Source organism: Dromaius novaehollandiae, chromosome 4, assembly GCF_036370855.1.
Source record: "Dromaius novaehollandiae isolate bDroNov1 chromosome 4, bDroNov1.hap1, whole genome shotgun sequence".
Taxonomy (NCBI): domain Eukaryota; kingdom Metazoa; phylum Chordata; class Aves; order Casuariiformes; family Dromaiidae; genus Dromaius; species Dromaius novaehollandiae.
Genome location: NC_088101.1, coordinates 11944492 through 11969944, shown reverse-complemented (window position 1 = coordinate 11969944; position 25453 = coordinate 11944492). Strand labels below are relative to the sequence as shown.

General features: G+C 50.3%; 1 long non-coding RNA gene across 1 annotated transcript; it reads right to left on the bottom strand.

The window, feature by feature from the left end:
* Positions 1–18643: 18643 nt before the first annotated feature.
* LOC112994558 (uncharacterized) lies at positions 18644–25453 on the bottom strand. Its single transcript, XR_003261966.2, has 4 exons — positions 25320–25453; positions 24850–24946; positions 23014–23099; positions 18644–18877 (listed from the first exon to the last, which is right to left on the bottom strand). It is a non-coding gene; the product is annotated as an uncharacterized LOC112994558 (long non-coding RNA).

Sequence of the window (25453 nt, the reverse complement as noted above, 5' to 3'; positions counted from 1 at the left end):
GGTTGCGGGGGGGGGGGCGGTGTCGTCTTCCGGCCGGGGCGGGAGGCGGCCGCGGCCCGGGGCTTTGGGGCGCGGCAGGGTCGGTGCCGGCGCCGGGGAATAAAGGCCGAGGGGCCGAGCCCGGCGCCCCCTGCCCGCGCTGCCCCGCACACGGGCCCCAGCGGCCGAGCCCGGCCCAGTTCCCAAGCACGGACACAGCCGCCCGGGGGCTCCGCGCCCCGCACACGGGGGAGGCGGGGGGTCGGCACACGGAGGGGAGCGGCGCGTTTCTGGGCTCGGAAACGGAGACCAGGTCGGCTGTTTGTGAGGCTCAGAAACAGGCTGCGCCGGGCGTTTTGGGGGCTGGAAAACGGGCTCTGTTGGCCCGTTTTGGGGCCTCAAAAACAGAGGCGGAGTCAGGCGACTTGGGGGCTGGAGGAGGGAGGAGAAGCCATACATTTTGGGGGGCTGAAATTGAGCATCTGTTGCTGAGCCCCCAGAACGGCCCACTGAGCTTAAGGCATGTGTTTTGGGGGGGCTGGAAAAGGGAGGGTGTCATCTGTTTTGAGATGGGGCCTCTCTTTTTTTTAGGGCTTGAAAAGAGGCTCTAGGGGCTGTTTGGGGGGCTCAGAAATAGCTGCTGTCCTCTTTTTGGGGCTCACAAACAGTTCCACTGGACTGGTTTCAGAGCTCAGAAACAGAGGCTAAGTCCTGCGTTTCTGGTGCTCAAAACCAGGCTCTAGGGGCTGTTTTTGGGGGCTCAGAAATGAGGCTAAGTCCTGCGTTTCTGGTGCTCAAAACCAGGCTCTAGGGGCTGTTTTGGGGGCTCAGAAAGTGAGGCTAAGTCCTGCGTTTCTGGTGCTCAAAACCAGGCTCTAGGGGCTGTTTTGGGGGCTCAGAAACTGAGGCTAAGTCCTGCGTTTCTGGTGCTCAAAACCAGGCTCTAGGGGCTGTTTTGGGGGCTCAGAAACAGAGGCTAAGTCCTGCGTTTCTGGTGCTCAAAACCAGGCTCTAGGGGCTGTTTTGGGGGGCTCAGAAACTGAGGCTAAGTCCTGCGTTTCTGGTGCTCAAAACCAGGCTCTAGGGGCTGTTTTGGGGGCTCAGAAACTGAGGCTAAGTCCTGCGTTTCTGGTGCTCAAAACCAGGCTCTAGGGGCTGTTTTGGGGGCTCAGAAACAGAGGCTAAGTCCTGCGTTTCTGGTGCTCAAAACCAGGCTCTAGGGGCTGTTTTGGGGGCTCAGAAACTGAGGCTAAGTCCTGCGTTTCTGGTGCTCAAAACCAGGCTCTAGGGGCTGTTTTGGGGGCTCAGAAATGAGGCTAAGTCCTGCGTTTCTGGTGCTCAAAACCAGGCTCTAGGGGCTGTTTTGGGGGCTCAGAAACTGAGGCTAAGTCCTGCGTTTCTGGTGCTCAAAACCAGGCTCTAGGGGCTGTTTTGGGGGCTCAGAAATGAGGCTAAGTCCTGTGTTTCTGGTGCTCGAAACCAGGCTCTAGGGGCTGTTTTGGGGGCTCAGAAATGAGGCTAAGTCCTGCGTTTCTGGTGCTCAAAACCAGGCTCTAGGGGCTGTTTTGGGGGCTCAGAAACTGAGGCTAAGTCCTGCGTTTCTGGTGCTCAAAACCAGGCTCTAGGGGCTGTTTTGGGGGCTCAGAAATGAGGCTAAGTCCTGCGTTTCTGGTGCTCAAAACCAGGCTCTAGGGGCTGTTTTGGGGGCTCAGAAACTGAGGCTAAGTCCTGCGTTTCTGGTGCTCAAAACCAGGCTCTAGGGGCTGTTTTTGGGGGCTCAGAAACTGAGGCTAAGTCCTGCGTTTCTGGTGCTCAAAACCAGGCTCTAGGCTCAGAAACAGAGGCTAAGTCCTGCGTTTCTGGTGCTCAAAACCAGGCTCTAGGGGCTGTTTTGGGGGCTCAGAAACTGAGGCTAAGTCCTGCGTTTCTGGTGCTCAAAACCAGGCTCTAGGGGCTGTTTTGGGGGCTCAGAAATGAGGCTAAGTCCTGCGTTTCTGGTGCTCAAAACCAGGCTCTAGGGGCTGTTTTGGGGGCTCAGAAATGAGGCTAAGTCCTGCGTTTCTGGTGCTCAAAACCAGGCTCTAGGGGCTGTTTTGGGGGCTCAGAAACTGAGGCTAAGTCCTGCGTTTCTGGTGCTCAAAACCAGGCTCTAGGGGCTGTTTTGGGGGCTCAGAAATGAGGCTAAGTCCTGCGTTTCTGGTGCTCAAAACCAGGCTCTAGGGGCTGTTTTGGGGGCTCAGAAACTGAGGCTAAGTCCTGTGTTTCTGGTGCTCAAAACCAGGCTCTATGGGTTAAGTCCTGTGTTTTTGGAGCTTGAAAACAGAGACTAAGTCATCTGTTTTCAGCCCCCAAACCAGAGGCCCAGGGGGCTCTTCCTGTGGGTGGTGGGAGGGTGGTTGGGCTGGGTGGTGGGAGGGGGGTGGGCAGGGCCTGTGGACCCTCACCAGAGGTGGGGGTCCATGTGCGTGTGCCCCCACAGCAGGGAGGCTGGCATGCACCAGGCCGAACCTCGCGTCTGAGATAGTCTCTGGAGCGAAAGGCGCTTTTCGGGGAGGAAACACCAGCCGACACCGTCTTCCAGGTCCACTGTTTATTCCAAGTATTGTACAAATATGTATACACTATAATTAATTATTCACCAAGAATCCACTATTAATAAACTAATTGTTCAGTATTACTTAATATTAAACTATGATATTAATATGCAAGTTGTGACAGTGATTGATTTACGACCCTGTCAAAAGCCCAGATAGCTGAAACGAGCCCAGGCTGGAGTGGCAAGGAGCCCAAGCCATACTGCCAGCCCCATTTCCAAGGAGGCCGCAGGCACAGGCAGGGCTGCCCCAGCCAGGAGCTCTTCGCAGCCAGGAGCGGGGCGCTCGCAGGGCAGAGGGAGGCGAGGGGTCCTTCCGCACAGGGGGAGGCCGACTGCTTCTGTCGGGGATGAAGCCAAGCCCACGGCGCTCGCTCTCTGTCGTGGATGTCTCCCAGTTTCATGTCCAGAGCAGAGCAGATGCAGCCCGCTGCCTGTGTGTGCGCTTCTCACTCAGCTCCTCCGGGGGGGCAGCCGCACGGTGACGGGAGCGCAGGCCGCGGGGAGCAGAGCGACCTGGCCAAAGCAGCCATCGCCTGCGGGCAGGACAAACCTGGGAGTGAAAGAGAGCCGGGCAGTGAGGCCGGACCTTCTGCTCCACAGGCCGAGTGCAGCTCCCCAGGCGATGCGACGAGAAGCTGTGCGCTGAGCCACGGCAAAAATGCTCCAGACTCACCAGGAAATGGCTCTGAGGCCCCCAAGTCCCTGTGCGGGCGAGGGGACGAGGGCGCAGGCCCTCCTGCCGGACACGCTGGCGCTGGGGTGACGCTGCGGGGTTTGCACCAGCCCCCCGGCACGGCTGGGGCTCCTCCGTCCCTGCCTGGGGAGAGAGACCAGTCAGTGAGAGCTCATGGCTGCACGCGCAGCCCCAGATCAGCCCGTGTTCAGCTGCCCCTGCAGATCCTGCACCTCGCCCCAGCTGGAGCCCAGCTCAGCCTCGCCAGCCAGAAACATCCCATTTATCCCTAGAGGAGCACACCAGAATTAACACCTTGCTAAAACACAGCAGCTAAGTGAAGCGCATCCCAAGCAAAGCACAAAGCAACAGAAACTGGAGCCCTCCCCAGGGAGAGCCTCCCTGCGGGGCTGGTCCTGAGCCCCAAAACACCCTTCAAGTGTGGGGGACACCCGCCCGGGAGGCCGCGCGCCCCGGCTGCATTCAGCACCAGCGAGCCCAGAGGGCCCCGCGCACTGACACCCCCAGCGACGCGCCAACGCTCCCGCTCCAGCACCACAAACCTTCCCGGGACCCCAAACGGCCCCTGCGCGGCTGCAGTCCCAGACCCGACCCCGCCGCAGCCGGTGCCCTGTGGGGCCGGACACCCGCAACCCCCAAACCACCCCACTGACAGGGCAAGGGGCAAAACCAGAGCAAAACACAAGCAAAACAAGATTTTTTCGCTACACAACAGCCAGGCACCGACTTGCTCAGCTCAAGTTCATTGCGGGCGTTCCCGCCTGTCTGACCCTGCCGCGCGCCCCCGGACACGGCCCTGCTCCCGCTGCGGGTCCCGGCAAGGCCCCCCCAGCCTCCATCACTGGGTCCTCGGGGACCCTGCAGGCACCGCGGTGCCTCCCGCCGGCACCAGGAGACCCGCAGAGCCCCCAGCCCGACAGGCGGGACACGGCCGGCCCTGGGGACCACGCGCCCCGTTCCCGGTGTCGCAGTGGGCTCGCGTCTGCTCCGTCGCACCTCGCGGCACTCACCGGACAGGTCCTCCCGTGTCGGCGTCCCCGGCGCTCCCCGTGTCGGGCTCGTGCTCCTCACCGACGCTCAGGGCCGGGCGCTTCCCGCTCTTCACTGCCAGCTCCCGAACGCGGCGCCGCGCTGCTGCTGGAAGGGCGGCAGCTGAACTGCGTTGGTCGCTGCCCGCCGCGCAGCCCCGGCCCTTCCACCGCACGCGCGGAGGAGCGGCGTCCGGCCCCGCCGCTGCCCAGCGGCCGCAGCTTCCCGAGTGAGCGAGCGACCCCCGCTCCTCTGGGGGGCTGCGAGCCAGGACCCTGCCCGCGCAGAGCGGAGGGTCAGGCCCCCTTTCCGCCCTCACCTGGCTGCAGGCCCCGCACGGCCTGGTGCCTCCCCGCCGCCAGGACCCCTTTGGAGAGAACGCGGTCAGGTTCAGTCCTGCCCTGCCGCGGAGGTGCAGCTGAGTGAGCGACGTTCGCAGAGTTCAGCGCCCTCGCTGCGGCCATCGCTAGCGAACCTGTCGGGGCGGCTTTGTCCTGGGACATCTCTGAGCAGACGCTGCTGCGCGGTCGCCCTGCGCCCGGCCAGGCTTGTTCAGCTGACGCAGCCTCAGGGAGCGAGCCGAGGTCCTGTCCGAAAGGGCAAAGCTCGCAGGCCCTCTCCAGCCCAGGTGTCTCGAGCTCCTCTCCCGCGTGGCGTCAGAGGTGGTGGTACGTGGCAGAAAGGCTGCAGAAGGCCGGCCACAAAGCCATCCCCCGCGTCTGCCCGAAGCATAACGTCACGGTCAGCGTCCCAGCTCAGCAGGCTGAGCAGGGCTAAGGGAGACGGTAACTAAAACTCACCTGGGCAGTCAGCTGGCATTTCTCCCACCAGAAGAAGTTCCTGCACCTACCAGCTTAACTTCTACTCGATTCTCTTCCAACACGTCCCAGATGAGAGGCAGTTGCCATCCGTGCATCCCTTCCTGAAAGCGGTGAAGAAGAAAGCAAGACCGAGCTTACGCTGGGAGAATCAAACATCCTAGGTTACGAACCCACGCGGTTCACATCCGCCTTGGTGTAGAGGTGACCAACCTGACCCAGGAGCTGCCCCCAGCCCCGCCAGAGCCCCTGGCGCAGCGCGCTCTCCTACGGCGAGAGCAGCTCCGGCAAGGGCCCCTGGGCGTTCCTGCCGGCGCCGCGCTGCAGACGGGCCCTTCCCTCCCGCGCCGCTCTCGTCACCGCAGGCTGAGGCCCCTTTCACGAGGACGTGCAGGGTCACCTCAGTCACCGCCAAGTCACTCCACGGGGCGCCCCGGCAAGGGCAGGGCTGACTCGGTGCCACCACTCGGTCTCTTTCGCTGCCAGGCGACCTTCGCTTGCTCCCAGGGCGGGCACCAGCCCTGCAGGACCCGCGCTCCGGAGCGGGGCGGGAGGCCCCGTCATGCAGGCACGGCCGCGCTCTGCCAGCCCCGGCCACGAATGGCGATGCTGCCTGGGGCCAGCCAGGCTCCCAGCACGGCCTGGGATGGCAGCCCGTCTCCTCTGAGCCGAGCCCAGGGGACGCGGGCGGACGCGCACTGGTGCGTGGGGAGCGTCCATACTCACCGCTGGGTCCCGGCTGTGAACAGGCTTCCTCTGCTGGGACGCAGGCACCTGGATGCCTCTCTGCGCCGACGGCCTCCCTCACAGGGCAGAGAAGGAAAGGAGCCGCTGGGCTCTCGCTCAGCCTCCTGGGTTGCTGCTTTAGGGGACAGAACACAAATTGCTTTCTTAGGAGAGGGGAACTGGGTGGAAAACACAGGCATAGACCCTGTGGTCTATGCCGTTGATGACCACTTCAAAACTTCAACAGCAGCTGCATCCATGACCTAAAAGAGGAGCCAAACTTCTGCGTTGGGAGTAAACCACAAGCAGGGACCCCATCCCTGGGCTGTGAAGGCCGCGCCAGGCGGTGCCGCTACGTCCCGTTGCGAGGCAGGAAAGCCGCAGCTGCAGTCAGACCGTAAAGCTTCACTGTTCATCAACTAGCAAATCACAAGCACAAACAGAGGACTGGCAAACAGCTGCTTAACAATATTAGCTAATAAATGGGATAAACAACGGGGAAGCAAAGCCGCCGCCCGTGAGACCCTTAACAGCCTCTGGAGCTCCCACAGAAAGGGGTGCTCGTGCTTGGGTAACCTGAACGCGCGCTGGTAACCGCCCGCGCGGGCTCTGTCCTCCCTGAGCAGCGCAGCAGAGAAGGAAAGCTTTCCAGCCCTGTGCACACCCTTAGCTGTAGCTCCCTTAGCTTTGCCTCCCCTTGTTTGCTTTATCACAGGTGCAAACAAGGAAAGAAAACACATTCTTAAAATAATTGCCAACAGCTGGCATTAAAACCAAGACCACACTGTGGCCAAACCAAAGCAAAAAACACAAATGGCTCCAATTTAGAGGCATCCCTGTCTCTTGGTGGGTCTCCAGGTGCCTCCTATCACTGACCCCCAGGCTGGGGACAGGCAGTGCCTCTGCTTCCACTATGTGGAGGCCTGCAGGAAACTACCAGAGGAAATCAGGAAATCTGTCTGTGTTTTAGGAGGCCAACAATAACGCTGCGGTGTTTCCAACCAGCACTTCCCATCTCCGGGAATGGCACCGCGGGGGCACCAGAAACGACAGTCCCGGGTCCCGGGCGCAACACGCCCGTCCCGGCTGGCTGGGGATAACGCAGCCCTCAGCAATCACGACAAAACAGCACATCTGGCAAGTCCCACAAATCGAGCTGCCATCACCTCTCAGGAGGATCTCAAAACGCGCGAGGAAAACATTCACCACCCCCAAAGAGAAAGCGCAACGTCGCGTGTCACCAGCGCTGCCGCAGCTCGTCCCCCGCTGCGTCTGGCGGCCCCCGGGAGCCCCCCCGGGCAGCAGACGCCCTCGGCGACGCCCTCGCGCCCCAAAACACCCCTCGCCGGAGCCGCGCGGGGGAAACCCCCGTCCGGGCCGGCCGAGCGCCAGGGGCGACGCCCGCGCCAGCGCCGGGCCGTCGCGCAGCAGCAAACCCAGACCCGCAGCGCGGGGACAGACGCAGCCGACGGGTTCGCCCTGCTGCCGGGCGGCGCCGCGGCCCCGAGGAGCTGGATGCCCGGCTCCACCGCGAGGCGCCGCTGACCCCGAACCCCCAAACCGCCGCCCGCAGCCCCCAACCGCCCCGGTACCTGCTCGCGCCGCGCCCCTCTGGCGCCGCCGGGGCCCCGCGGGGACAGCGACGTCGCCGCCTGGCGGCCGCGGCCGGTACTGCAGCCCCGCCCCGCCCCGCCGGGGGCTCTTGAAGCCTCGGGGCCGCCGCGCACCTGCCGCCGCTCGGCGCCGGGGCGGGGCCGCGGGGGCGGGGCCTCGCCGGCGCGGCCCAATCAGCGCCGGGGGCGTGTGGCGGGAGCCGCCAATCGGGAGACGGGGCGCAGACGGGGCGCAGACGGGGCGCGGCCTCCCCCCTGCCCCGGGTGTTGGCGTGGGCCCCTGCGTGGGCAGCGCTGCTGGTTTCTGCGTGTTGCCCGGCCGCCGGAGCTGGAGCGCGCACCCCCGAAAACACACTTGCACAACAGAAGCACTGACACAGCCTCACCTGTGCACTGGCACGAGGGCACCGCTCTCCTATCTCCCGAGCGCGAGGCTGCAGGCGTGGGAGGGCGCACCTCCCTGCCCGTCCTGCAGGCCCGGAGGGGCCCTGGCCCGGTGCGAGCTCTGCTGCGGGGCCGGGGGTTCGCCCGGGAGCGGGAGAGGGCCCGGGGGAACTATGCTCGCACACAGCAACCGTGGGCCAAGTCAGGCCTGAGCAGGCCTGTCCGTTGAGCTGTGTTTACCTCACTATAATAACCTGCACGAATCCCAGCAAGAAAACGTCATTGCGGCGACGTGCCTTGCCCGGACCGGCAGGCAGTACTGGGGGAGCACGCACTGTGCTTCTCACCTACAGCGGTGCAGTGTATTCCTGCGTGCAGCTCTGCTCCTTCCACGCGTCTTCCCTTGCTTTCTTGAATCTTCCTCTTTCTTCTGTGCCGTACTGCTGAGCTGTCTTCAGCATTTGCTGCTTTGAACTACAAAAGAGCAAAGGAGAGTTAACTGAGCTCCCTTTCAGCAAGGAAAGCCTGCAAGACTGCCTCAATTAAGATGGAAATTTGCTACTCAAGGAGTTGGGGGGATATCAAATGAGCCAGGGGATTTGTTGTCTTCGAACAGTTCTGTTGAGCTATAGCAACTGAGCAATTGCATCTTACGCTGGTGGGACCAAGTGCATAATTACCAGTGCTCGTGCAGAGACGCCAAGAAGCTCTTCCCCCCACCGTTGCTGTACCCCAGAAGCAGCCGAGGGTCACGCTTCAACAGAAACCCTCCCAGGAGCATGTGTAGGTCCGCAGCTGAGGACTTCGCGCTTGGGAGACTAGCAGAAAGCAGGCTGCAGCAAATGTAACGTCTGCCTGAAGGACAGAGCGCCTGTGAGGACGGGGTGTCCACGATTCAGTTTGGATGGAGCTGACTTGCTTCTGCCAACTGCACAGTTATTAATCCTGACTGTTAGCTGAAAATCAGCCTTGGGTCACCCCTGCCCACATTTGAGTGTTGTGTTGATGCTACACCTTGCACTTTGCTAGTGGGCATTATCATCATGTTTAGTTTTCAGACCTGCTGTGTTTTTTCTGATATTGAAGACAGAGCATTTACCACTGTGTAGCGCACTTAAAATGTTAGTTGTACATATTAGCATTTCTTCTACCGTATCGTTACATCAGCCTTGTCTGTATTTTGCTATAAAGGCAAGTAGCTCCTGTTCTTCAAAACAACACATGCCTAGGAAGGGAAGTTACTATATGAAGACCTGCATTATCTCAGTGCATCTTGCCTGACCTGCAGTTACGCCACTAAGAAGGGGAAAAACATAGCAAGAAATGTCACATGTACCTGAACTTCACTAGAGCTGTTTGCTCCACGGCCACTGAAGCTGCTCCATCACTCCTTAATAGATTCCTTAACTTCTGAGCGTCCATGTGCTTGGTTGACACCTAGGGTGTTCATCTGGGCAGGTTTGTCTCCATTAAGATTAGTCTCGATGACCTGCGAGGCTTAAGTTGCCTCCGAGGTCATGTTGACCCCTGCAACCCATAGCAACAGCAGCCTTAGTGAGATACCCTGCCAGAACCGAAATGTGCGTTGTAGCTCTGTACAGCAGGAATGAAGTGGTTTATCCTATAAAACTTGTTCGCTGCAGAAGTTCGTTCCCTTTCCTGAGCATGACCGCTTCCTCTGCCTCTCCTTTCCCTGTAAATCTTTTGGCCTATATACGTTAAAGGCCTTAGGCTAAACGCAGAAAACATACACCTTAAGCATTAATAAAATTTCTGCCCGAGTTCAACAGCCTTCATGCATTCCTTTAGGCCTTCCTGTGTGTAATTCCTTCTTGCTGTGCCAATAAGGCCAGTTGTACGGACTGATTGGTTTGCAACACAAAGCTGGCACCCTCCCCCAAATATTCTATAATTCTCTGAATTTGCAATAGAAAGGCAGGTAGCAAATTAAAGCAAATACTCATAAGGCAACAATCAAGTCTCTCCGTCCTATGAAAGGGGTGAGGTGTATCTAAACAGACTGAAAAACACGTATGCTATGAGCATCTAGCAGAACAAACCTGGCACACACAAATCTCTTCTGAAACAGAGTCTAATTTCTTTCTAATGAACAAGAAAATGCATTAAGGACTAGTGTTTCAAATCTGACAATCTTTAATTAACCACTACCTCTGAGAGGGACCTCAGAGGTCGTTGTAAAGAGTCATAACAGATAGTTTGCTTCCCTGAACTTGTTTTCAATGCACATTACTTACAGAAGGAAAAACATACCGCGATGTCCTGGAGGAAGAAGAATGCCATGACGCTTTGAAACACTTAAGAATGGGAGCAGAGAGAAGAGGAGACTTGAGCTTTCAGTTCATTCTAACAGGGCAAAAAAGCCTATACTGAATACCAGGACGAAGGACACAGCAGTCCAATCCCACGGGGCATTAGCAACATGCCAGTCGAGTCAACCACACTACCCTATCTGCATCTACTTGCTTGGCTGGGGGCAAGTCAATAGGAATTTGAAGAAAAATCAAATGCTGTATCAAAAGCGATGTACTGTGAGAAAATCATTTCTGCACTGCCTAGAGGACCTGGAAGCCCAGTTGCTGTTAGCTTTAATGAAAACTGAGTAATCCTAGCTCTCAGGCAGCAGTGAAGCAGCAGAGAGGAATACAAAGAAATTGGTTTTATACTGCCTCAGGGAGAACAAGAGAATAGCATCCTTCTCTCAGAGAAGGATGTGTCCATTCTGCAAAGAGAAAGCTGAAAAAAGAAACAACTTACAGCCTGTTGTTAAGTCTGCAAAGAATGAGGTTAAATACAAAAATGGACCCAAAAGACAACATGTGGAAGCCACATATTAACTTGAAGATGATTTCAGCTAACAGGCTTTACTTTGCAATTGCCACAGGCTTCAGGTGCGCATGTGGTCATTCCCTTCTAGGCCATGGTGAGTGAGCAGGACATCCTTCATGGTGAGAAACGGAGGCACGAATGAACACCTCACAGCCATTTCAGACAGGTTGCCAGCAATAGCAGTCCTTAACTGTCTGTTCAGACTGAAGCTTGGCTATTTTTTTATGTCACATTTAGATGAGTGCCTTGAAGGATCCGTGACTTACCTGCACCTCTGTTGTTCTCTCTTTGTAGCTGAGATCCAGTTTTCAAGGTTGTCCAGCATAATGTCACAACAGAGTGATGAAGAGTAATGCCGAAGATCTCAGGTCTCTTAGGTCAAACTCCCCTGCTGTTCTGCAATAGCAACACATCTTACCTCCCAAACACGTCTATCCCCACTGCTAAGCCTGACTGAACCTCCAAACCCTCTTTTCTAAACGTAACGCTACCCCCATTTATCTCTCCCCTAAAAAAGTCCCTGCTCCTCAAGCAGCAACAAAGTCACCCTCTGGCCCATTTCCCTCCCAGCCCTGAGCACCCCATCTGACTCAAGGCAAATTTCCAGCTGGCTGCCAGGTAGGAGTGAGCATGTGGACAGGAAGGTCCGACAGGTCAGATGGAGTCTCCCTCTCTTCACCCAGCCCTGCTCCCCCAAGATACAGCTCACACCCCCACTGGACAGCCTACCCTCAGGGGCAAAAAGGGGATGTAGCGGAGAAGACTCACCACAAGCCTGTCTGTTGCTAAGTGCTATTTGGGGCGCGAGCAGTCTGGATGCAAAACGAGTGTGGGCTGGAGTCCACGCTCTAAACACAGTGCCGGCATAGCTGTTGTCACCAGCTACAGAAAGTCACAGAAACAATGCTGTCACCAAAAATAATTCCCCTTTAAATTCTCATCTAACAAAAGACAGAAAAAAAGGGAAGTTACACCTTCTGTAGAAGAATGAAAACACAAAGTTTTAGTTTCTGAAATGTCGTTCAAGCAAATAATTTTCACTATTTGCCCTTGTCTTGCCTGCACAGGCCAGTGCATACTTGTTCACACCCCGTGAATATCAGCAGGTCAGGATGGCTTCCCAAGAGTCTCGCTAGCTTCACTGCGGGTCCAGAATTCATGAGGGAGCACTTCTTATTCTCAAACTAAAAAATGCCATCTTAAAAGTATTTGGAGGACTTTTTGCTTCTGTTTTTCCCATGGAAGAGCTTTCTAATTTCCTATCTAAATATGCTCATGGACAGCTTATAAGCAATGTGTTTTCGTGCCAACACTTTCTTGTAGCTAAATATGTATTGGTTTTACTCCCTGATATTTAAGATCCTATCTCAGCATGTGCTATACAGACTACACAATAGAGTTTTTTGCAGTTTCTCTCCGAATTTATTTAATTTTGAATTAAGCTTTCCTGACTAGTCCAAGTGAGGGCTTTCTAATATCCTGGGGAGCCTTCAAAGGTATTAGAAATACCTCATGCTCTCCCATCCTAAGGTCCCACTGAGTTACCCACTCAGTCTTATTTAGACTTTCTTATGACCTAATATTTCTTACCGATGAGCTCCTGGACTTAGAGTCAAACATCACTGTTGCAACCTAAATAATGGTTTTATGATCAGTATGAAATTTCATACCGTTTTTATTATTTTATCTGCCAAGGCCATCCTATCGTTTCAGCCAGTCTTCATACAGTACATATGATTACACTCACACCTGCAACACTACGCCTGGGAGGACAGATAGCCTCCTTTAATAGGTCCAGCAGCAGACAGAAATCTGCAACTCAGACACCCCATTACTTGAACATAGAAACAAAAGCAGCAACCCCGAATAAGATATATTTGGGGAAATATTGCTCTAGCATCCAGAGAAGGGGAGATAATTATCCTCCGAGGATATCCCAAGCCTCTACAACCACATGCCATGCAACAGCAACATCATAGCCTACTTCAGCACCTACAAAAACCAACTAAAGTCTACAACTGCAAGCCCAAGCACACTGCCAAACTCACCCACTTCATCTCCTGCGCAGCAACTTTCCCTTTAACAGCTAAAAGGTTTTCAAAGGTTTTTAAATAACGAGAAGAAATTAGACCACAAGATAGCTGCACAATGCACCACCCACTTCACGAGCCACCCTCAGGAAGAGAAAATAAATATCCACCCCATCACATCTGTGAGGAACTCACCTGGGACAGGAATCTGAATCCTGCTCTGCTGGTTGCAGACTCCCATACCCAAGACAACAGCATGCTGGGGTGTGCGCACACACACAAAACCAGCCCTTCCAGGTGAACAGGGATATTTCTAATTTTGCTGGGGAAAACAGAATGAGGTGTTTCAAATTTCAGGCGATTTTTTTCTTTCCTAAGCCAGAAGGGACTCCTACTCAACTGTTGCAAGTCTCATCATGTAGTCTGAGGTATATAATAAAATATTAATACCTAATGAAAGTCTGAGACTGATATCCCCATCTCCATGAAGAATCCATGGAGAGTCTTCTCACCTCTGCTGTGGCCATCCATGCTGTTGACAGCCAACTGTGACAGCCTAGCACTTGCACTTGATGTGCTTGGGTCTTGGCCCCTTTTGTCTAAGGCCTGGGAAAGTTATAAAGTATTCTCTCTCATCTCTCTCTGCCCACATTTAGTATTTTAAATAGGCCTTTCTGATTTCAGCTGTTATTGACTGTTTTGAATAAGAATAGGCAAAACAGGTAGCAAACACTCATTTCATAGCCCGTGTCCATCAACTGCTTTCCTACTGTCATTAAAAAACAGAATTAAATTCACCGCAAAGTCAGATCTTATGACATGGGTCAGAAAGATCCCTGTGTGTAGGTAACTCTTTGTGTTAACAGCACACACGCTACACACCCGTTACACACGTTTCTCACTGCTCGCCCTCCATATGCATTACGGCAGAGAGGGCACTTTGTCACGTCCCAAGTTGAGATGACATTTCTGCCTCACCCTTTACTCCCAAATTCACTGGCAGCTTGTGCTTTCTGTGCCTTGCCCCGAAGCCAGCAGCAGAGGTATTGGTGGAGATATCAGAGGTGCACGGACCTCAGCTGCTGATACAGGCACTTGACATGCCCCACCAGGCCCCAATTACCCTGATGGCCTCACCTGGGCCGCCACACCCCACATGCCATCCCCAAATGGCCCCCGCACTGCATTTAAGCTCAGGCTGAGGGGTATGGTGTTTACTTGAGCTGAGGGTGCTCTTAGTTATTGCTAGTTCTGCTGTTATACAGGGGGACTGCTGCCTCTGTTTTTCAGCTTAGTCTCTAAGCTGCCTTGTTATTGCAGACTTGGTGGGGACCCCTATGTTTTGGCTAGCTCTAGATAGTGTTGCTGGACTGGTTTTGGCTCCTGCACAGGTATTGTGAAACTCTGTTGGCACTTCTTTGCTCTTGCCCCTGGTTCTGGGCTGGTTTTCCCTTTTTAAGTGACTTTTTTGTAGCTTTCTGTATGTGTCTAGGTTAGCTCAACTAGTGGCAACATGTTGCATGGAGTATGTTCCTCCTTCTTAAGCTCATTGGAATGTGTACTTACCCACAGTATGCCTGGTAACTCTTTCTCCTGGGATTCAGAGGAATGCTCTCTGCCTTCTCAGGTAAGGGAGTTGTGGGTAGTGTTCCTCACTTTCCTGATCTCCTGCAAGGCATCTATTACCCTTTGAATTCCAGCTGAGAGGAAAGGGCCTATTCCTGTAATCTGGCTGCTTGGGAGCAGTGCTCTGGAGAGCCCCTGAAAGCCAGGAGTAGAGCAAGGACCCTCCAGCAGGTGAAGGCAGAGCCCTGGAGCAGGTTATTTCAGATGCCCTGGAAGGAGGGGGCTGGGGCACACTCAGCCTGCCTAACACCTTTTCTTTGGTCCCTTGAGGAAGAGTGCCCTGGTGCTCAGGGTGGGGGTGAGTGTTGCACCCATTATAGCCCTTGGCTATGGGGACTGGCAGAAAGGTGGAGAGCTGTGTACAAGCTGGTTTTGCTCTCCAGCTCTGGGATCCCAATGTCCCCCACCACTGACTGTGCTCTTCCAACAGGCTTAGGGGTAGGAGGAAAGAGGCAAGGGGAAAACCCTAGCCCTCAATACATAGGCAAAATGGTTTAACTTAGGTTAACAGGTTATTCTTTCCCCCAAGTTCCTGCTTCTGACCTAAAAGCTACCTGTACCTTGGCTTTAGAGAGGCTTGAATTGCTGGAGCTCAGTCTGTGGAGTGAGCCTGAGGATGCTGTGCTGGAGGGCTGTGTGCTGCTGCTGCCTGCCTGCCCCAGCTGCACCCCTGGGATGTGTGGGTTAGAGGACTGGCAATCAGGGAGCTACCTGTTAGTCCTTGACCCTGCTTAAAAGCTTCCCAAGGCAATGGGACACTTCAGAGCCCCCCTTTCTGCTGTTTTTGCCAAGCAGCATGTGCAAAAAATCCCCCAACCCTAATATGCAGCCCAGGCATCCCCCTCTACACAGGGGTGGCAGCGGCTGGTGACAGCCCATGGGCCCTAGCGCCTGCAGCCTGCCCTTGGGCTGCTGCTGTTGTATCCCTCCTTCTCTGCTGCCTCCTCCTCCTCCCCACGTCGGGCAAGCAGCAGCTGGCTGCAGCTGTCCCCTTTCCGCTGTGCTGGGGGCTGCAGATCCTCTCCTGTGCCCAAGCAGTGCAGGGTTGCTTTCTTCTCCTCCTGTGCCTGGGTGAGCAGCATCCCCCACGGAGCCTTGGTACATGTAAGTGGGGGCACCTGCTGCAGGTGGGGTGGGGGGTGGCTTTAACATGGGTCAGGCTAATCCTCCCTGTTGCAGCAGCCAAGGGGAAACTGCAAGTGCTCTGTTAGCAACAGGTTGGGGTGGTGTGTGGGGGATGCTGCTCCAGGGCAGTGGGTGCCCTAGCATCCTTGGGGATGTAGCACCACCCTGGGGTGATGCCAGGGTGATGGTGCCCCTCTCCTGCCTGCTGGTATGTGAGCACCCCTCTGCATGCTGCTTATCCTGTCCTAGAGGGTGGGGGACAGCAGTACTGACCTGTCTGTATGCTGCTTGGGTGATGGGGGCGGTGGCAGCAGCTGCTTTTGACTGAAAGGGCTTCCTGGCTCAAAAGGAAGGGACTTGCTGCTGAGGGCATGTGGGAGCCATATGGACAGTGGGGGACCACTGTGAAAAATGTTTGTATACCTGCTGCTGAAAGCGCTGCTCCAAGTGCTGTGGCCATTTAATCTCTCTGCGGAGCTCCAGGTTTTATCATATGAGGAAAAGCTGCTCCTAAAGATCAAGCACACTGCTGTGTAAGAGTGGCTATTAGAGCCATTTGGGTAACTTGATTAGGTTTTTTGCTGACCAGCTACAATGGCTCTTAACTTTGAAGAGCTGAGATGATATCTTACAGGGCATTTGTCTAACATTTTCAGTTAAGAGGAGCTCCTCTGTGTCTGGCATTTAGACAGCTATATGCCAAGTATCAAAGCTATTTGCGCAGTTTACTGTAAATGAAGTTACAGCATGTCTGGTGCAGTGTATTAGAACTAGCTTTCTGGTTGTTTTACCTGTAATCTGTTAGCAGTGTAACTGTGCTCAGATCAAACACCAAATGTGCATGCATGCACATAGGAACTTAGCCTTGATTTAAAGTTTGTGTTAAAGGGAATCAACAGCAAAACCCTTTTATATAATTTTGGCTTGTTTTATGTCAGAAGTTGATGCTTTAGAGTCAATAACTGCTGACTTCTATCAGAAAAGCTTTTGAAGGGGTGATTTGAACAGTCACTTTTTTCAGTGACTGAGAAAATACTTATACTTGCTGTCATTTTGCTCTTACGAATAGCTGACTACATGGAGGGGGGAAGCACTAGAGCTGGAAGAACCTTCCTCTCCAGCTCTACAGAAGAACTTGGCTTTGTTCATTCTCTTAATATGTTTGAACCACGTCCAGTTTTTGCTCATGTAAAATGCAGTGGAACTGGCTGCGTTTTTGTTGGGGAAATAATAATTGAATGTAAAATTCCTTGCAAGGGAACCTGTTCTCAAGGCTGGCAGTTAGGTACCTAGAGGATGGCATCTCAAACTAGACAGGAGGACCTGTGTTCCTTCATCTCCCCCCAAAAGGAAGATCTTTGGAAGAAAAAGAAACTTAATTCCAGTCCCTGCTCTTCATGAGGCAGAGCAGGAATGTGCTTGGTCCCATATGCTTAATGGGCATACCACAGCCTTTATCATATAGGTTTAATCTCCTCTTTCATGAGTGTATTGGTAAAAACCTAGACTTCTACAGTGATCTAAGGTCTGGTAAGTTAAAAGGTGAGTTTACCTACTATGTAAACCTTGCCAAGTGATTAATTTGTGTGGATCTCAGATTGAAGTATGCATCCTGCACACTTGGATCTACTGGGCTTCTCTTGCTCTGCTTATGTTACATAGAGATTTAGCCACCTACACCTTTGCGGAACCCCCTGGGGCTGCCTGTACAGTCATGTACAGCAGTCCTACAGTCAAAGGTACCCACAGACACCCGGAGGATTGGGGGGAGAAGTAGGTAACAAACTGCCTGGGGTGGTGTGGCTATTGCTGGTGTATGAGCTGCCAAAGGTTCTCAAGGGAGGAACAGGATGATAGGTGGAGTAAAAGACAGGTACCAAGATGTCTGGCTGTTACAGGTGTGCTGCACATAGTTTGCCTGGGGTCTGGCAAATGCCAGTTATATTAGAGTAGTTGGACTGCTTCCAGAGCCTTGCTCTAGTCATCTTGTGATCTGTCTTTATTCATGTGGAAACTACCAAGTGATACTAGCTTGATGAATGAAAGAGGTACACAAAAACAGACCCTGATCTTGCAGCTCTTCCACTGATGAGGATATTGGTATTCATACAGCCATTCCCACTAAACTAAAATGGGATTGCTTGCCCTGACTGTCTCTCCTTATAGGACTGAGGTTTTTTAAAGATTAAAAAACAGACAGAGTTTAACAGAGTTGGTTTCACCAGGATGCCTGAGCCACTGAACTGTTCAACATCCTGAACTCCTTCAAACTGAAGGCAGCAGACAGGGCTTCCTGCTCACCAGGTGAGAGTTACCTTTATTCCTATAAAGGTAAATAGTTGGCAGTTTGATAGTAGCCGAAGCCAATATTTGATGCATTAATACCCTTAGATCAAGAGAAGTGATTACATCATTCTGTTATAGATGACTTTCTAGATTAAATGACTTTCAATTATCTCACACTAAGATTCTGTGAAAAAACCTCATCTTTCTAGCTCAAACTTGTAGTAGAATAAGAACTATATGCTGACTGCCTCTATTATATCTAGAATGCATTGGGCCATTTCAGTTTTTTGAGATAACAGATAAAAGGTGTCCAAAGAGTACTGTGCTGTTAAAAAAAATCAGTTGTCATTAATGAACAATCATAGTTCAAATTCAGCTGTTTCTTTTTTTTTAAGAAAAGGAACCTTATTGTTCAGTCTCAGCGGCCATAAAAATTCAAGTGTAAAACCCATAGGGCTGAGGGTTTCATTAAAATGCTACTAGTTGCCAGGTGACCCTAGTTGATAGGATTAGAGGTCTCTTATTTTGTAGTTAAAACAAAATAGCCTTGTAGTTAAAACCTAGGTTGCTGTAGCAACTTGCTGGTAGCAATATTATGATATAACTGGTATAGGTTACAGTATTTAAGGTAAATGTTCAAGTTACAGGTCTACAACAGTTTAATGGCCAATGAAATATAAGAGCTCATTCAGCATAAGCTGTTTCAAATGCAGAAACAAATGCAACAAGAAACAATCAGGGCATATCTGAGTTTGTGTTGAACAAAAGAAGGCTTAGAGGGTAGGAAGGATTTGGCTCAATATGAGGAGTTCAAGTCAATTGAGTTGAAGACCTCAGGGTGCAGGTGCAAGATCAAGTAAGAACCTTCGGGGGCTTGAAACGTGTCTAAGTAATTCACAGTAGGTGCAGGCAATGATGTCTTGGTAGCTGGTTTCACTGACATCTTGGAGCTGTGGGTAGCTTTCTGAAATCAGCCTAGTGCTAATCACTGAGCAAAAGGATCATCAGAAGTACAGACTACAAACCAGGACATCTTACCATGCCACCATGCAATTCCTGGGTGCTTTGAAGTCCTTAGTGCTGCATGCTAGTCTCCCATCCATCTCTGAAAGGAAGTGTTGGACCTGGGGAAAAGCACAAAGAGGGTGACTGGGAAATGGCTTCCATGCTAGGACAGAGGAGAAGCTCAGTCTAAAGCTTTAGTTTGATAGACTGCTAAAAGGACAGGAAGCTAGGTGTAATATGAAAGAAACATGTAAAATCCTGACCCCTATCAGAGGCACCTATCAATGAGATCCAAGTGAGGTTTGAAAGATGACTGGGGTCAAACATTCAGTGCATAAATGAAGTCACTGGGGCAGTATGCAGTGGAGTCTAAATATTAATTAGATTTAATGATTAGATGAACTTGCAGAATTTATCAGTGGATAGTGGAGGCAACTGTTCAGATGTAGCCTCTTATTGTAAGTGCCTTAAGCCAGTTATTAGAGCCTAGAAAGAGGTGGGAAGAGTTTGCTACTTGTCTGCTCTGCTATCGTTCCCCATGCTGCTGGCTGCTTCTAGAGATGATAGGTGAAGTCTTTGCTCTAACCTTAAATGGCCGGCCTTATCTTACATGTAGTGTGTTCAGCAATTTAAGATGTATTGTCTTAGGACAAATCTCTCCTTTGCCTGTAGCCAAATGCTAAAGGTTCAACACTGAATTGCTGCAAGCCATCAACCTCTCTATGATGTTTTCTCCTTCCAGGCAAAATCTTCTGCTTAATTTCTTTTGAAGCATCATCAGATACTCCACTGCCTGGGGATCTTGGGTAAAGAGGTGAAATGCTATTTTGGCTGTAATAAGCCCTAAACAGCTATGCATGGTGTGAATGAAAAGCAAAAGACAAGTTCTTTGATTACAGGTTCACGTTGAAAGTACAACTGGTTGGGTCTGGAGTAGTGAACTACAAATAGCATGCAAGTAGTACATATTGTGAAGAAAGATCTAATTTTGAGATGTAATTCCTAATATGTCAGCTGTTATCAAACTTACAGAATTAATTGCATAGGCTGGCAAGTCATGAAAAAGCAGCATTTGCACAATGCCTAGCTGAGAATAAGCCAGGCTTGCAGCTCTTGCTCTAACCCTCCCTACCACTTCAAATAGGCTCTCTTTGGAGGATGGGGGGGAGGGTTTTATAGTTTCTGCTTTTCTGAAGGAGTTTTCAACACCTGTGCTTCTCCAGAATGGAAGTAAACATCTGGAATGAGGGTGTCTGTCTCAAACTTGCATCTTGTTGCTGTAATTTGTGGCCAAAACTTGATGCTTACTAGGCATCTTCCTCAGGTTTTTTCTTCCCTTCCCCCCCTGATTTGTAGAGGAAGTATTTGTGCTCTGCTGTATGTAGACAGGACTCTAATATTGTATCAAAGTGTCTGCTCCTCTCTGTGGAAGAAAGGAATATATTCTGGATACTGGGCTCAGCATGCTTTCATGCCTAATTTAGATTAGACAATAGCATTTCTATGCTAGAAGAGACTGAAATCAAATCCTTATATAGCTCTTGCTCACTTTGCACTGATCACATCTACAATCACTTTTCAAAGAACTACTGTAATGTGTTGATATGCATCAGTATTGTCTTTGTTCAGACTTCTGGCTGGCAGCTTGCAAATTTTTAGGTAGGAAAAAGGCTGGAAAGGACAAGGTAAAAACACTTTGTTCTACTTAGCTAGTCACTCCAGCTAAAAACATGTTTTAAAAGATAAATTGAAAAAAACTTTGTCCAGAAACATGTAGGGGGTAATGAGATAAATGTAATCAAATTCTTTCACTGTAGCTTATATTGCACTACCCTCTCTGGCTTTTAAGATAAGTATTTTGATGACTCCTTTAGGAAAGGCATTCTAGGACTTCCAAAAGATGTCACAAGTGCACTATTTGCTAGCTTCATTCTCTTCCATTTAACTTCTGCTTTCCCAATGAAAGCTGTATTGTCACTAAATGTTACTTTTTCACCCACTGTGTCATAGTGAAAGGAACTTGCTAATTGATCAGATTTCTTGCATCTTTTCTTGGTCTGGAACTTAGATAGAAATCAACTTTGCAGGGCAAGGAAGCTATTGAAGGGAAGAGTACCAGATGGGTAACCAGGGAAGGGGATGGCCTTTGGTTACAGTCCTCTGTAGGCTACTGCCCAGGAGGAATAATTGAACAGACCTACTCAAAGGATTGACCATGAAGCAGTCTTCATCTTATTCCTCAACAGCCCCCAGGACTTGAGCTGAAATTTCTGGGCTGTACCAACAGGTTACCCTTAGAGTATGAAGTTGTTGCATGCCCAGTGAAACCTGTTAAGAGACTTGGCTTATACCTCAGAAGTGATATTGGTAACTAGAGCAAATTCTGTACTTGAAGATAGAGAATTTCTGTCAAAATACTGGAGTGCTGAGCCCCACACTGCCAAATGCTCTAGATATTGTGGTGCCTTGCATAGGTTTGGGATCCAAGTGATGCAGAAATAGGACTGCAGCCTTCCAATGTCAATAGCAGCACTGCTGTATGAGCTGGTAAACTTAAGAAAATTCATGGGATGGAGAGGCAGGGAGGAGGAATTGGAACAAAACTGAGCTTTCTCCTATCCCAGGTATAGATCAAGTAGATCACATGAAAGCTTGAGCTGGGGAGTCTTCTTGTAGTCTGAGTAAATTTTTCTGTGGTGGGACCTCATCTACTTTAACTGGTTCCCAATGGTATCTGGGGATTAGACTATAATGGAAAAGTGGCTCTGCAGCTATCTGGAGCCTTGGACAGCAGGAAAAGGGTGGCAGTGGTGGGGAAGTGAGTTAACCTGCATGTGTGTGGGTGGTTTTTTTTGGTTTTTGTTTTTTTTTTTTTACTTAGGACCATCTCTTCCCACCAGGCTCATCCACCATCTTAGGTGACAGAATAGCCCTTCCTCATGAAGGGGAACACTATTGCTGAGGGAAGCAGTTAGGCCTTTTATTGGTGACTGGTTGCGGAGGACTCAGACCTCAGCTTCCTGGTAGTCAGGTCTCTGGCAGTCTGCAGCTTTGCTGCTTCTGAATGGACTAAAAACCCAGTGTCAGTGTGCCCTGGGCTGAGTTTGGGCTAATCATCCTGCAATGATTACAGGATCTTCCCTTAGTCCCTCTTTTTTTCTGGGGTAAATGCAGAGCCATGACAGTACCTGCTACTTTGTATGCCAGTGTAATAGCTCACAACCTGACTGGGCTCCTAAAGTAGTTGTTTGACAGTGCCCTCTGCACTGGAGCATTTCATGGGTTTTTCCCACCCTTCAGCTCCTACCTCTATACTGGGGTTATACTTGCTTCTTCACTCTACCTACTCTCACAATCACTGTGCTCACACTGAATGCTCCAGATGATGCAGGTGTCATCTCCATTTGTGAATGCTCTGACAAGGAGCAACTGAAGTGCAGAGTGTTAACCTGCACATCAGGTGAGATGATTAAGCCTTGTGGCTTACCCTCCAGCCAGTATTGATGGGCTGTGGATGGTCAATCAGCTGCCATGCCAGAAGATTGCCAGTTGGGAGTCTCATCTCCCATCAGTGGGACTTCTGTGCTGCAAAAAGCCCAGAAGCAAACACTTAACTGTTCCCCTAGCTTCATCCACAGCACTTACTGCTAAATGGTCACTGGAGTGCCTCTCCAGTGAAGGGGAAATGCTCAGACTAGTCCAGGCTGTGGTTACTGGAGTCCCTGGCCAACTTCCTCTGATGGATGGGAAGCTGCTACTTAGATTTGATCTCAGGAGATCTTAATTGAAATGGCTTAATTTTATTCAAAGCATCTTGACCAGTATAGTTGAAAGAGCCTTCTTTCCCTCTCCCTGAATTGAAAAGTAATGACTCCATAGTAAATGATGGACAAACTCAGCTGTACTGAAGCTGAAATGCATTACAAGCAGTGTACCAAGGAACAGTGGAGGGCAACAAGCATGTGGTGCTCTGCACCTCTCACAGGAGTAGTGGACTTGTTTGCTCTGCTATGCTAAGGTTAGCTGATATATATGAAGGGTTTGCTAGCCCACTTTCCAGACACTGCTAATGCTGCTGCACTTGCCTATGTGTGTGTCTGTAAATGTTGCTCTTGCTGTGGTAGCGTTGTCCTAAAGCACTGTTGGTTAAGATTAACTGCTGAGCACCAAAGATCCATTAAATTCAACCAGAATCTTGTCACTTCTCTCCTGCATGCATGTGTCTAGATGGCAAAGTGTGCTTGTTAAACCTTACCTCTGCTTTCTGCAGTCATGGCTGTTAAGGTCTTGATTCCTTAGTTGTAGAAAGTCAAATTCTCCACTTCCAAGTGCTAGACTACACTGCTTAAAAAAAACAAAACTGAAGGGTGCATCCTTCAGAAATGTTAATGTATTTGAAAAGGTACTAAATACAAGGCAAACTGCATTTACAACCACAAATAGATGCTTTTCAGAGTCTGTTATCTATATGATACTGCATTTAGATGACTTGAATATCAGGTGGCATAGCTGGATGCACAGGAAGCATTTTGATACCTTAACTTGGCTTCCATAAGCATTATGATGGTATTTGATTAGATAGCATAGATCTTCATCACCAGATGTCCACTTCTATACACATACATGCTAGGTTCCTCACTCAGAGGTAGGTGTTAATTTAAAGCTTAGGCATAAGTCTGTCTTAATGAGAAATCCAAGCCTTGTACTAATATATTATGTCTGTCTTGTAGTCTACTCAGCTGAGTGCTTCCCTGATGAATATTCATCTCCCATGCTGATGAGATTAGTGGTACTATCATCCCTGTCTTCCATCCTGCTGCTGAACGCAGAGAAGTCTAAGTGTAAACAGGCTGTCCAGAAACTTCAGTTGTGTTGTTAGTGATCTTAAGGGAATTTTCAAAAAGATGGCAAAAGCCACTTGTACCTATAAGGGGGGTGGGGGGAAGGCTAATATATCTGGTGACTTCCTAGGCTTCTTAATAACGTGGCTGGAGGCTGGATAGGTGTCCCAGTGCAGGGAAATCTTGCTTTATTTTATTCCAGGAAATAGCTGGCTGAGATTTCAGTTAAAAGATAAAATAGCCTGACAGACATCCACAAAAGGCTTTGAACTTGGAAGCTTAATGGTTGGCTAAGCATTGAGCAACAGAAAGTAGGGTTATAAGGAGAAGTGAGAAAAATAATTTTATAGCCTAGGTGCTAATTCTCCAAGAACTTGTGTGTGTTTTTTTACAGCTATATTAAGGTAACATGCAGAAAACACTTTCTCTGAGCACCTCTGGGTGCAAAGCCATTAGGTAACTTGGTTTTCCTTTGTAATCAAGAATCTGCTCAGCTTATGTTCAGACACCATCATGGTATCTGTACATACTATCAATCCTTGTTCTCCCCTGCACCGTCTGTTATGTGGCTTGATGATGAATACAAAAAAGCAAAACAAACTGACACAAACTCCTAGCTCATTTTCAACCTTTGGCCTAAACTGGAAACTTTGGATTTGGAATCTCTTTATGGGGAAATTGGGTGGAAACCATGAATGTGCTGAAAATAAGGGAGATAAGATTCCCATGCTGATATCTTAAGCCCTTCCACTAGCAACGGGCAGGAACTGCTTAGATACAGCAAGGTTTTATTATGAATTTTCATCTTCAGCCTCATTCAGTGTGGTCTTGATAAATAACACAACATTTATTTGTTGTAAAAGCTGTGTAATACTATTTGAATATCATGGAAAAGAATAAAGCAGTGTGAAACTTGATATATTCTATGCAGTAAAAGTAGTAATTTGCTGCTGTGAATGCCCTACCTACCATAGCATCTTTTCATTTACATTTGACTAGATCTGGCTCTTTGAGAAAAGGCCCCATGTTCCTGGCTCAGGTGGATGAATAATAGACTTCATAGGAATAAAGACTAATTTCCTGTTGTCTCTTAAAAGAATCCTACTGATGGCATTACCCTTCACCATTCAGGCAGGAAAAGTGAAAGACTTTAAAAACAGACTTTGACAAACTATTTTCTTTGGTCCCAGCTCAAATTCCCCAGATAACTGAGCATTGGGGGAGATACACAGCATAATAAGGCCACTTACCAGAGTTCTACATGCAGCTTTAAGATGGATACTTTCCCTGTCATTTTCCACTTATAATCAAGACACTTGCTTTAGATTTTCTTCATGGAACAAGTAGCTGTCAATGGGAATAATATTTTTATCTTAAGTAACTTTTGGTATGCTTTTTATCACAGCTCCTTTTCTTAGCTGAAAGCTTACCCTTTGTGTGACACATTCAGTGGTTATTTTCAGGTAAGATGTGATTTGTAAAAGTTTGCAGAATTGCTGGCTGACATATGAATAGGTAAATGAAATATTCATTTCTCAAGTCAATTTTACATATTAATTCATAAATATCCTCAGACTGTGCTTGGCAATTAAGCCTTTTGCATATATAGAGTAACTATTTCTGCTTTTACTGGAGACAGTACTAACTGAAATAGCTATAGCTCATCACTTCAGAGGAAGTTAATACAGAAACCAAAATTTGTAATGATATCTTTACTCACCAAAGGGGCAGTTCTGCCTGTTGCACTTAAAGCAAACTGAGCTGCTTCATTTTGTTGAGAACAGAAAATTGTTGTACTACAGCACGTTGTCTGCATTTCTCAAGCCTCAGCCTGGTACTGGCTCTCTGGCTGTT